Source organism: Labrus mixtus, unplaced genomic scaffold (genome assembly GCF_963584025.1).
Source record: "Labrus mixtus unplaced genomic scaffold, fLabMix1.1 SCAFFOLD_68, whole genome shotgun sequence".
Lineage (NCBI taxonomy): Eukaryota > Metazoa > Chordata > Actinopteri > Labriformes > Labridae > Labrus > Labrus mixtus.
Genome location: NW_026870340.1, coordinates 125,001 through 135,000, shown reverse-complemented (window position 1 = coordinate 135,000; position 10,000 = coordinate 125,001). Strand labels below are relative to the sequence as shown.

The 10,000-nt window shown below is 42.1% G+C and overlaps 6 non-coding genes and 10 pseudogenes across 6 annotated transcripts; all 16 read left to right on the top strand.

Moving 5' to 3' along the window:
• Nucleotides 1-69, top strand: part of LOC132969458 (5S ribosomal RNA) — a 109-nt pseudogene extending 40 nt beyond the window's left edge.
• Nucleotides 70-191: 122 nt separating this feature from the next.
• Nucleotides 192-310, top strand: LOC132969217 (5S ribosomal RNA). The gene has a single exon (XR_009671508.1). It is a non-coding gene; the product is annotated as a 5S ribosomal RNA (ribosomal RNA).
• Nucleotides 311-433: 123 nt separating this feature from the next.
• LOC132969390 (5S ribosomal RNA) lies at nt 434-552 on the top strand. The gene has a single exon (XR_009671672.1). It is a non-coding gene; the product is annotated as a 5S ribosomal RNA (ribosomal RNA).
• Nucleotides 553-917: 365 nt separating this feature from the next.
• On the top strand, nt 918-1,026 carry LOC132969104 (5S ribosomal RNA; annotated as a pseudogene).
• A 123-nt stretch (nt 1,027-1,149) lies between these two features.
• Nucleotides 1,150-1,268, top strand: LOC132969385 (5S ribosomal RNA). Its single transcript, XR_009671667.1, has one exon. It is a non-coding gene; the product is annotated as a 5S ribosomal RNA (ribosomal RNA).
• A 119-nt stretch (nt 1,269-1,387) lies between these two features.
• LOC132969521 (5S ribosomal RNA) lies at nt 1,388-1,506 on the top strand (annotated as a pseudogene).
• A 121-nt stretch (nt 1,507-1,627) lies between these two features.
• Nucleotides 1,628-1,737, top strand: LOC132969065 (5S ribosomal RNA; annotated as a pseudogene).
• A 121-nt stretch (nt 1,738-1,858) lies between these two features.
• LOC132969272 (5S ribosomal RNA) lies at nt 1,859-1,977 on the top strand. Its single transcript, XR_009671560.1, has one exon. It is a non-coding gene; the product is annotated as a 5S ribosomal RNA (ribosomal RNA).
• A 6,270-nt stretch (nt 1,978-8,247) lies between these two features.
• Nucleotides 8,248-8,366, top strand: LOC132969508 (5S ribosomal RNA; annotated as a pseudogene).
• Nucleotides 8,367-8,488: 122 nt separating this feature from the next.
• Nucleotides 8,489-8,597, top strand: LOC132969604 (5S ribosomal RNA; annotated as a pseudogene).
• A 122-nt stretch (nt 8,598-8,719) lies between these two features.
• LOC132969369 (5S ribosomal RNA) lies at nt 8,720-8,838 on the top strand. Its single transcript, XR_009671652.1, has one exon. It is a non-coding gene; the product is annotated as a 5S ribosomal RNA (ribosomal RNA).
• Nucleotides 8,839-8,960: 122 nt separating this feature from the next.
• On the top strand, nt 8,961-9,069 carry LOC132969448 (5S ribosomal RNA; annotated as a pseudogene).
• Nucleotides 9,070-9,190: 121 nt separating this feature from the next.
• Nucleotides 9,191-9,309, top strand: LOC132969251 (5S ribosomal RNA). Its single transcript, XR_009671540.1, has one exon. It is a non-coding gene; the product is annotated as a 5S ribosomal RNA (ribosomal RNA).
• Nucleotides 9,310-9,431: 122 nt separating this feature from the next.
• On the top strand, nt 9,432-9,550 carry LOC132969485 (5S ribosomal RNA; annotated as a pseudogene).
• A 125-nt stretch (nt 9,551-9,675) lies between these two features.
• LOC132969609 (5S ribosomal RNA) lies at nt 9,676-9,784 on the top strand (annotated as a pseudogene).
• Nucleotides 9,785-9,907: 123 nt separating this feature from the next.
• The window catches only part of LOC132969671 (5S ribosomal RNA), a 120-nt pseudogene continuing 27 nt past the window's right edge, over nt 9,908-10,000 (top strand).

Here is a 10,000-nt window from a genome sequence, read left to right as displayed (position 1 = left end):
GCTAAGCAGGGTCGGGCCTGGTTAGTACTTGGATGGGAGACCGCCTGGGAATACCAGGTGCTGTAAGCTTTTTCATTTTTTTTGATCATATGTTTTTTTTTATCATATAGAGACATATTCACATGTCCAAAAATTCAGCCAGAATCAAGGGCATGACAGTTTTAAAAGGCCCCTGTCTGCACACAATAATGGCTTACGGCCATACCACCCTGAACACGCCTGATCTCGTCCGATCTCGGAAGCTAAGCAGGGTAGGGCCTGGTTAGTACTTGGATGGGAGACCGCCTGGGAATACCAGGTGCTGTGAGTTTTTTCATTTTTTTGATCATATGTTTTTTTTTTTATCATAAAGAGACATATTCACATGTCCAAAAATTCAGCCAGAATCAAGGGCATGACATCTTTAAAAGGCCCCTTTCTGCACACAATAATGGCTTACGGCCATACCACCCTGAACACGCCTGATCTCGTCCGATCTCGGAGGCTAAGCGGGGTAGGGCCTGGTTAGTACTTGGATGGGAGACCGCCTGGAAATACCAGGTGCTGTAAGTTTTTTCATTTTTTTGATCATATGTTTTTTTTTTATCATATAGAGACATATTCACATGTCCAAAAATTCAGCCAGAATCAAGGGCATGACATCTTTAAAAGGCCCCTTTCTGCACACAATAATGGCTTACAGTCAAACCACCCTGAACTCGTCCGTTCTCGTCCGATCTCGGAAACTAAGCAGGGTCGGGCCTCGTTAGTACTTGGATGGGAGACCGCCTGTGGAATACCAAATGCTGTAAGGTGTTTCATTTTTTTGATCATATGTTTTTTTTTTTATCATATAGAGACATATTCACATGTCCAAAAATTCAGCCAGAATCAAGGGCATGACATCTTTAAAAGGCCCCTTTCTGCACACAATAATGGCTTACGGCCAAACCACCCTGAACTCGTCCAATCTTGGAAGCTAAGCAGGGTCGGGCCTGGTTAGTACTTGGATGGGAGACCGCCTGGGAATAACAGAAGCTGTAAGCTTTTTTTATTTTTTTGATCATATGTTTTTTTTTTATCATAGAGAGACATATTCACATGTCCAAAAATTCAGCCAGAATCAAGGGCATGACATCTTTAAAAGGCCCCTGTCTGCAGACAATAATGGCTTACGGCCATACCACCCTGAACACGCCCGATCTCGTTCGATCTCAGAAGCTAAGCAGGGTCGGGCCTTGTTAGTACTTGGATGGGAGACCGTCTGGGAATACCAGGTGCTGTAAGCTTTTTCATTTTTTTGATCATGTATTTTTTTATCATATAGAGACATATTCACATGTCCAAAAATTCAGCCAGAATCAAGGGCATGACATCTTTAAAAGGCCCCTGTCTGCACACAATAACAGCTTACAGCCATACCACCCTGAACACGGCCTATCTCGTCCCATCTCGGAAGCTAAGCAGGGTCGGGCCTGGTTAGTACTTGGATGGGAGACCGCCTGGGAATACCAGGTGATGTAAGCTTTTTCATTTTTTTGATCATATGTTTTTTTTTACCATATAGAGACATATTCACATGTCCAAAAATTCAGCCAGAATCAAGAGCATGACATCTTTAAAAGGCCCCTTTCTGCACACAATAATGGCTTACAGCCATACCACCCTGAACACGTCCGATCTCGGAAGCTAAGCAGGGTTCGTGCCTGGTTAGTACTTGGATGGGAGACCGCCTGGGAATACCAGGTGATGTAAGCTTTTTCATTTTTTTGATCATATGTTTTTTTTTATCATATAGAGACATATTCACATGTCCAAAAATTCAGCCAGAATCAAGGGCATGACATCTTTAAAAGGCCCCTTTCTGCATACAATAATGGCTTACAGCCATACCACCCTGAACATGCCCGATCTCGTCCGATCCCGGAAGCTAAGCAGGGTCGGGCCTGGTTAGTACTTGGATGGGAGACCGCCTGGGAATACCAGGTGCTGTAAGCTTTTTCATTTTTTTGATCATATGTTTTTTTTTTATCATATAGAGACATATTCACATGTCCAAAAATTCAGCCAGAATCAAGGGCATGACATCTTTAAAAGGCCCCTTTCTGCACACAATAATGGCTTACGGCCATACCACCCTGAACACGCCCCTTTTGCTGTCAGAGTTTGTGTGGTGCTGAAGGAGAGCTGACGTGTCAGTACTGAGCAGGACAGCTGGACTAATTTGTTTGTTTTTTGGATGCGCTTTGGATTTATTTAAATACCTCAGATTGTGAGTGAATGTCCCCCAGCAGTCACTGACTGTTAGGGGGATCGTTTTTCTTTTCACCTTTTTTTCCTGTTTTTTTTCCACAATTTTGTGAAGAATTTTTGTTTTTTGTGAATGTTTGCTCGTATGTCGCGAGCAAACTCACACGGACGGATCACAAAGATGACAGGACCACGGACTGGAGAGATGGAAAAAGGAAAAGAGAACGGACAACAACGTGAACAAACAAACATGGCACTGAAACAAAGGAATGGATTAAACGACAACGAGAAGAACGACGGACAAAAAGGACGGATGAAAACGGCAAATGAAACAGGGAACGGAATGGATGACGGAGAGAGAGGAAGAGAGAGGAGCGGCGGGCTGATTGCTCCGCATGCGAAGAGAATGGGAGAGGTGGCGAGAGAGCAGAAAAAGAGGAAGCAAAAGTGTCTTTTGAGAGAAAACTAACACTAAACATTGAAATGGTGGGAGACAAAGTTCCTCTAAATCACGTCATGAGCAACATAAAAATGATCTGTGGGGGCCTGCTGGCGTGCAGAACCCTGGGACCTGAAAAACTGGAGGTGACGGTGAGCAACATTAAAGGAAAGGAAAGGCTGCTGGATGGATTTAAAATCGGAGAGACCAGAGTCGTGGCGAGAGAACTAAATAATGATGAGCTGGTGGTGTCTTTTTTAAACCTGCCAGCGTATATCACAGATGAAGAAATAGTTTGGAAGCTGACGGGATGGGGAGTGAAACCGACATCACCAATAAAACGCAGAATGTGGCCTGGAACAATGATAGCTGACGGAACGAGGTTTGTCCGGGTCAGATTTAATGACCAGGTACAGTCACTCCCTTACTCCACAAAGTTTAACACTGTGATGGGGAACGAATACTTTAGAGTAATACATGATAGACAACAAAAAGTGTGCAGGATGTGCATCCAGCCGGGACACATCCTGAGAGAGTGTCCAGAATTTATGTGCCACAACTGTGGGGTGCAGGGACACTTTGCGCGAGAGTGCAGCGCGAACAGCACAAAATGCACAAACTGTAAAAAAAGAGAAAATGAATGTGAGTGTGAGAACGGAGAGGAAAGCAAGAACGAGGTGGAGGAGGTGTACGAGGATGAAGACGAGGCGGAGGAGGTGTACGAGGAGGAGGCGGAGGAGAAGGAGGTGATCGGAGCAAGCAGGAAGGAGATCAGAGAAGACGAGAACAGTGACGGAGAAATGGAGCAGAGCGGAGAGAGCGGAGGAGAACGGGCGTCAGAGTGCGAGCTGGAGACGCCGGAGCTGGCTGGAGAGGGAGGACAGCAGAAGCAGCGAAAAACGAGCGAGAGAGGGAAAAAAGGAGACGGAAGGGACGTGGCAGAAGACCCGGGGGTAAGCATGAGCACAGAGGGGAGGGAGATGCCTGAGAGTGGTGTTGGACAGGCGGGAGGGAGAAAAATCACGCTAAATAATACGGGTAAAAGCACCAGTCCCAATGAAACGGACAGCGAAATGGATGTGAGTGAACTGGCGAGTGCGCAAAAAAGACTAAGTCTTGGACAACGAAAAAAGTTGGTGAAAAAATTGAAATGTAAGGACAAATAATGACTGACAATAACCCCTGTAAATCCGTTTTTTTTGTTTTTATTTTTATGATAATGGCCTTTAATTTATTTTCGATAAACGTGAATGGACTAAGGAACAAAGAAAAAAGACATGCGATTCTTTCCTTGCAGAATGACGTTTTGTGCCTGCAGGAGACCAGGTGGGATGATTCCCTGGTGGAAGACATAAAAAAAGACTTTGTGGGCCATATTTTCTGCTCCAATGGCACGTCGAGGGCGAGAGGAGTGGCGGTTTTAGTCAAAACGGGTCGGGTAACAGGGGTAAATTTGGTTTATGGAGACAAAGAAGGAAGAATAATAGTAATAGACTGTGTGTATGAAACGAAAAATATAAGAATCATAAATATATATGCACCGAATGGAGAAAAAGAAAGGAAAACATTCTTCATTGCAATAAGCAAATGGTGGGAAAGGAATTGTATAATAATCGGTGACTTTAATGTGGCGATGACACCCACCGATGTGTCAAAAAATAATGTGTTTAAGGGGGATGTGAGCAGGGGGACACTTAAAGATATAATGATAACGAAACAATGCATTGATATTTGGAGATTGCTACATCCATGGGAGAGGGTGTTCTCCAGGAGACAAATTGTACTGAATAGATTAAAACAATCTAGAATAGATTATGCTTTGGTGACATGCGAGGTAGTGAGGTGGATTAAAGAAGTTGAATATAAAACTAATATGTGGAGCGATCACGCTGGAATAGAAATCACGTTTAGAAAAGAAACGAATGTACGTAAAGGAGGGATACGGTGCTTTAATGCAAGCTTGCTGGATGATGGAATGTTTGTGAAAAGTATGGAAAGATTGTTGAATGATGTGGGATATGAGTGGAATGAGAGTGAAGATATGAATGTGTGGTGGGATAGTGTAAAAGTCAGAATTAAAAAAAAGTGTATCAATTATAGTAAAGAGAAAAAGTGGAGAGAAAATAGAAAGGAAGAGAATTTGAGAAAACAACTAAGTGAGGAAATAGCATCGCTTGACAGTGTAGATAATGTAGATGTCGAAAAATACATACATTTAAAAGAACAGTTGGCAGTGATTGAACTTAAAAAGAGTAGGGGTGCAGCCATTAGGAGTAAAATACAATATATGTATGAGGGGGAGAGGAGTACAGCCTTTTTTTTAGGTCTGGAAAAACAAAAACAAAAAAGAACAGAAATAAACGAATTATTAAATGAAGCAGGTAAAAGTGTGACAGATAAAAAGGGAATTTTAGAAATAGTAAAGGGCTATTATGAAAGCCTGTTTTCGAGACAGGAGTGTGATAGCGTGAGTGTGAACAGAGCTTTGGGTGCCTTAAAGAAAAAACTAAGCGAGGACGATAAAATGTGGTGTGATTGTGAGTTTACAGAGGGAGAAATCAGAAGTGCTTTAGAGGGGTTAAACAAAAACAAAAGTCCTGGGAGCGATGGCCTAACTGCGGAATTCTACCAAGCTTTCAAAGAGCAGCTGGTGCCCTTGGTGAACAAATTGAGTAAATATATGGAAAAAGTGAAACATATACCAAAAAGTTTAGGGGAAGGGGTGGTTACTATTTTTTACAAAAACAAGGGGGACAATAAAAATCTGGACAACTACAGACCAATCAGCCTACTCAACACAGACTACAAAATCATAGCGAAAACAATAGCCAATAGAATCAGGGAGGTAATAGGAACAATCATAGAACAAACACAATCATACAGTATACCAAACAGAGACATAGCAGACTCAATCATTTCAATAAAACAGACGGTCAGGGATATGGAAGGGGAGGGGGGAATATGGCTAGGGATTGATTTAAATAAAGCTTTTGACAGAGTAGATCACGGGTTCATGGGGAAGGTGTTAGAGAAGTTTGGATTCGGGGAGAGAATGAGAGAATGGATAAATATGTTGTATACAGAGCGGAAAGCAAGATAAAATGTAACGGGGAACTAACTGATTCTTTTAAAATATCAAGGTCAGTGAGACAAGGATGTCCGATGTCAGCGCTGTTGTACAGCTTGGTAGCAGAGCCGCTGGCAGCACTGATATCGGAAGACGTAAACATAAAAGGTATAGGTAAGGAAAACGTAAAAATAATACAGTATGCAGATGACGTGAATATAATGGTAAAAGGAGAGGAGGATATAGAATTGATATTAAAACATGTACAAACTTATGAAAGAGCATCTGGGGCAAAAGTAAATGAAAATAAGTCAGAAATTATGTTACTAGGTAAGGAATCCAATCTAGTTAATAAGTGGGGATTTAAAACGGTGTGTGAGAGAAGAAAAGTGTTGGGAGTGAATATGGGGAAAAATGAGAATGAATGTGATGATGTAACATGGAAAGAGGTGGTGGGTAAAATTAAAAAAACATTGAATTTGTGGAAAGCGAGGGGTCTATTGTTGAGAGGAAGGGTAGCCGTAACAAATGCTCTCGTGTTGTCCAAAGTGAATCATGCGCTGAGTACTTGTACGCTTCCGGACTGGGCCTTTAAGGAGATTTCAAAGACCATTAGGGACTTTATTTGGAAAAACAAAGCAGCGAGTATAGCTCACAAAACAATAATAGGGGCTAAAGATCAGGGGGGGCTAGCTTTGATTGATTTACTTACAAAAAAAGTAGCACTAAGAGTCAAATTGATAGGCAAATTTATGGACCAGAACCGGAACGTAGTTTGGAAAAACCACTTCAAACAATATCTGTGCAGTTTTGGACTCTACAACGAGGACAACCTGTACCAGATCAATAACCCGGATTCATTTAAACACTTGCCACGGTTTTTCCAGGAAGTACTCAGTGCGTGGTATCAGGTTTCATCCTGGACTGTACCAGAGTGCGGAACGAGAGGGTCAGTGCTACGACTGCCCTTCCTCTCGAGCCCGTATTTTAAAAATGGGAAGAGGGTAATTAAGTGTGAAGCTATGTCGAAAGCGGGATATATTAGAATAAGGGATTTACTGAACTGTGGGGGGGATTTTGATTTACAAATGGTGGTGAGGGGTTTAAAAAATAAAGGGTGTGTGTGCAGAAAGGATGTGATTGAGAGAGTGTTTGCAAATGTAAAATTGTCTTTGTCGAGCGAATGGGAAAAATTAATCAAAGAGAAGGAGGGAGTGATGCAGGACGATGTGGGGGGGGATCTCCCTGTGCCTAGGGGAGAAGAAACACAACATTACAGATGTCACTACAAAAATTTGGTATAGGTGCGCAATCACACATAGAATACAGAAACCCACATCCGAAGTAAAATGGACAGACACATACCCGGACATAACAAGCAACATGATATGGAAGAACATTAACATTCCGCATACACCACATGCAATATTTGACCTAGATTTCAAACTGAGGCACAGGAGGATCTTCACCTGCATCGTCCTGCATCAGATCCATAAGGAGAGGTATGAAAGAAAGTGTTGTGTATGTGAAAGTACGGATGAGGATTTAATACATTTGTTTGTTACGTGTGGGGAATTGGTTTATTTTTGGGGAAAAATAAGAGAAATGTTGGGGAAATGCAGTAAGAATGAGTGTTGGAATGAAAGGGGGTGGGAATTGTCGGTGTTGTTGGGGGTGGGAACAAAACAAAAAAATCACAATGTAATGAATATAATTTTGGCTTTTGCAAGAAAAGCGGTTTTTAACAGAAGGAATTATGCACTGTATGAAAGTAAGAAAATGAATGTGTGGAGAATGTTTGTGAATGAATGGAAAGCACATCTTAAATTGTTGTACATAGCGAATGAGAGTGAGTTTGTGAGAATGTTTGTGGAAGGTGCGAATGTGTGTAGAGTAAATGAGGAGGGAATTATGTGGGATGTCTAAATTATTTTGTTTTTGTTTTTTTGGTACGAGGGCTTCTTTTTTGGTCATGGGGAAAATGGGTGATTTGATTTGGTGTTTTTTTTTTTCTCAGTGGTTTTTTGAGAATACTGTGGGGTTTTTGTATGTTTTTGTGGTTTGTTTTCAGAGGGGTGTTTGCTTTGGGGGAGGGACTCAGAAGAGTTGTCATGAGTTGGGGGTATCAGGGGTGGTTTGAGTTTTTTTTTCTGATGCTATGTTTTTATTGTTTTTAGGGTGCCGTTTGCGTCAGAGGGGAGGTTTAATTTAGAGGGTGTATGTATTGTAATAGCATTTGTTGTAAATGATGTGAAAGAATTATAAATGTTTTTGTAATTTTGATAATAAAAGATAAAAAAAAAACATGCCCGATCTCAGAAGCTAAGCAGGGTCGGGCCTGGTTAGTACTTGGATGGGAGACCGCCTGGGAATACCAGGTGCTGTAAGCTTTTTCATTTTGTTTGATCATATGTTTTTTTTTATCATATAGAGACATATTCACATGTCCAAAAATTCAGCCAGAATCAAGGGCATGACATCTTTAAAAGGCCCCTGTCTGCACACAATAATGGCTTATGGCCATACCACCCTTAACACGCCCGATCTCGTCCGATCTCGGAAACTAAGTAGGGTCGTGCCTGGTTAGTACTTGGATGGGAGACCGCCTGGGAATACCAGACGCTGTAAGCTTTTTCATTTTTTTGATCATATGTTTTTCTTTTATCATATAGAGACATATTCACATGTCCAAAAATTTAGCCAGAATCAAGGGCATGACATCTTTAAAAGGCCCCTTTCTGCACACAATAATGGCTTACGGCCATACCACCCTGAACACGCCCGATCTCGGAAGCTATGCAGGGTCGGGCGTGGTTAGTACTTGGATGGGAGACCGCCTAGGAATACCAGGTGCTGTAAGCTTTTTCATTTTTTTGATCATATGTTTTTTTTTTTTCATATAGAGACATATTCACATGTCCAAAAATTCAGCCAGAATCAAGGGCATGACATCTTTAAAAGGCCCCTTTCTGCACACAATAATGACTTATGGCCATACCACCCTGAACACGCCCGATCTCGTCCGATCTCGGAAGCTAAGCAGGGTCGGGCCTGGTTAGTACTTGGATGGGAGACAGCCTGGGAATACCAGGTGCTATAAGCTTTTTCATTTTTTTGATCATATGTTTTTTTTTTTTCATATAGAGACATATTCACATGTCCAAAAATTCAGCCAGAATCAAGGGCATGACATCTTTAAAAGGCCCCTTTCTGCACACAATAATGGCTTATGGCCATACCACCCTGAACACGCCCGATCTCGGAAGCTAAGCAGGGTCGGGCCTGGTTAGTACTTGGATGGGAGACCGCCTGGGAATACCAGGTGCTGTAAGCTTTTTCATTTTTTTGATGATATGTTTTTTTTTATCATATAGAGACATATTCACATGTCCAAAAATTCAGCCAGAATCAAGGGCATGACATCTTTAAAAGGCCCCTTTCTGCACACAATAATGACTTATGGCCATACCACCCTGAACACGCCCGATCTCGTCCGATCTTGGAAGCTAAGCAGGGTAGGGCCTGGTTAGTACTTGGATGGGAGACCGCCTGGGAATACCAGGTGCTGTAAGCTTTTTCATTTTTTTGATCATATGTTTTTTTTTTATCATATAGAGACATATTCACATGTCCAGAAATTCAGCCAGAATCAAGGGCATGACATCTTTAAAAGGCCCCTTTCTGCACACAATAACAGCTTACGGCCATACCACCCTTAACACGCCCGATCTCGTCCGATCTCGGAAACTAAGTAGGGTCGTGCCTGGTTAGTACTTGGATGGGAGACCGCCTGGGAATACCAGACGCTGTAAGCTTTTTCATTTTTTTGATCATATGTTTTTTTTGTTTTATCATATAGAGACATATTCACATGTCCAAAAATTCAGCAAGAATCAAGGGCATGACATCTTTAAAAGGCCCCTTTCTGCACACAATAATGGCTTACGGCCATACCACCCTGAACTCGTCCGATCTCGGAAGCTAAGCAGGGTCGGGCCTGGTTAGTACTTGGAAGGGAGACCGCCTGGGAATACCATGTGCTGTAAGCTTTTTAATTTTTTTTGATCATATGATTTTTTTTTATCATATAGAGACATATTCACATGTCCAAAAATTCAACCAGAATCAAGGGCATGACATCTTTAAAAGGCCCCTTTCTGCACACAATAATGGCTTACGGTCATACCACCCTGAACTCGTCCGATCTCGTCCGATCTCGGAAACTAATCAGGGTCGTGCCTGGCTAGTACTTGGATGGGAGACCG